The sequence below is a fragment of the Austrofundulus limnaeus genome, unplaced genomic scaffold, assembly GCF_001266775.1.
Source record: "Austrofundulus limnaeus strain Quisiro unplaced genomic scaffold, Austrofundulus_limnaeus-1.0 Scaffold128, whole genome shotgun sequence".
NCBI classification, from domain to species: Eukaryota; Metazoa; Chordata; class Actinopteri; order Cyprinodontiformes; family Rivulidae; genus Austrofundulus; species Austrofundulus limnaeus.
In genome coordinates, this window is record NW_013952530.1 from 233,036 (window position 1) to 235,028 (window position 1,993).

The 1,993-nt window shown below is 38.7% G+C and overlaps 1 long non-coding RNA gene across 1 annotated transcript; it reads left to right on the top strand.

Moving 5' to 3' along the window:
* Positions 1-682: 682 nt before the first annotated feature.
* LOC106522374 (uncharacterized) lies at positions 683-1,043 on the top strand. Its single transcript, XR_001310781.1, has 2 exons — positions 683-910; positions 982-1,043. It is a non-coding gene; the product is annotated as an uncharacterized LOC106522374 (long non-coding RNA).
* The last annotated feature ends 950 nt before the right edge of the window (positions 1,044-1,993 follow it).

The window sequence follows — 1,993 nt, forward strand, 5'->3', positions numbered from 1 at the left end:
CTTCTGTAACACATAAAAAAAAAATAAAGTTATTTCCACATTTGGGACCAATGGAACAAAAAGTTTAAACATGAAGTCAGGACTTCCTCGTGTTCTCTCTCCCTCAACTCAAAATTTCAATCAAAAGTTATTTTTAAGCAGCCCTTTAAACATGTGACCATGAATGTTTGATACAAAAAGTGCAAACAGATCAAACTACTCAGCACTTCCACTCAGTGCAGGATGAATTAATCAACACTTTGAAGCCAGTTAATAGGTCCACCTGAGTGAAGCGTGGACAGTAAGCAGCTAAATGGATACAAAATATTGCAAAATATTGAATATTGTTATTTATTACAAGACCTGCACATGATGTAATCAGCAAAAATGTTTATAAGATTATTAAAGTGTGTTTAATATGTAACTGTTTCTTAACTAAATTGCTTTTATTCATTTATTTATTTATTTATAGTTGAAATTTTCATTGAAAATGGGATTTTATATCAAATAKTGTGACAAAAACTCAAGYTACAATGTAAAATGGGGATAGGATATTAGATTAAAAAAAMMAWWWWRKTTKGRAAMMAAAAAAAAAAGATTGTTAACYAAATTTGTATTAAAATCACTTGAGTTAAACTATTTCAGCCCTGCTGGCACAAAGTGTCACATGATGAATAGTTTTTTTTTTCCTCTCTAGAAAGCCACACCAAAACAAGAAGATGTTTTTCAGAAGCTGGGCTTAGTGCTGCTCAGTACCAGAGGACTCGTCAAGCTCTCCTCAGCACAGCCTGCAGCCAGGCTATAGATGATCTGGAGAAAGACAGAGCACAGTGAGAATAGAGACTACAAGAGAGGAGGGGAATAGATAAGAGGGTGAAGGAGATAAAAAGATGACAAGGGAAGTGGAAGAGTGACAGGAAAATAGGAAGAGGTAAGCAGTGTTGGGGGGGGGGGGSGGKGRAATGACTGGTGTGTTGAGTCACTTTCGTTCTCCTCTGTCAGCTTTCCCCAGCAATCCGTCCATCTTGGTGAGACAAAGAGAGGTGAGCGTGAGGATAACTCAGCAACCAATGAGGCGACAGGTGAGGGAAGCTCCTCCAAGGGCTGGCAGGGAGCAAAACAGGAAGTTAAGGCTGGTTTAAAAAAAAAAAGAAAACTTGAGCCCAGCAACACGGATGATTTTTGATGATGGTGGTCTGCGCCTCACCTCACCTTCTACCAGGGAAGCCCTCCAAATCAGACCGCAAATTTTACAGGAACCTTCTTGGAGATGCTTTTCTGGAATTCATCAAATCAGCATGGTGCAAATGTCAATGTCAATATCCATGTTTCCATCAGTGCTTTTTTTKWKKWWTTTTGAAGTATTGCATTAGAAAAGGATGGAACTTCTCTCCATTGTCCTGATGTGTGGTCCCTGTGAGTGGAGRCTGGCGAGAAGATGTGGTCCGGTTTGTGACTCTACTTCCTGTTTACTACAGCCATGCATAAAGTCAACATCTGATGTAATTACACTTTCCGTAGCCTGACTGATTCGCTCCAAGCCAGTAGATGGAAACACGTCTGATTTCCATTTTCTTTTTCTTTTTCCCCTTTTTTCGACATTTTAAAATTTGGCTCAAAATTCACATAGAAATTGGATGGAAACATGGCTCATGATGAATAAGTTCAGTCTTAGAAAACAGATAACAAAACAGTAATCTATTTTGCCTCCCTCGCTCGCTGAGTAGGCGGAGTCTGCGCTTTTTAAATTCCTGCACAGCCAATCCACTGTTAAAGGGGTAATATTATGTGTTTCTCAGGCATACATTTAAATACTATACCATAATAAAGTATCTATGTCACCTTTAGTTGTTATTAAAATGCTGTTTTTATGTTTAAATAGAAAATAAACATATCTTCTCATCACTTTCTCTTCTAAATGCCTTGAAATTGGCCTCTGTCTCTTTAAGAACCATCTTCTGCTTCTGTCTCGCCCACTTCGGTGTGGTGGGGGGTGCGCCATGATGCTCTTTAC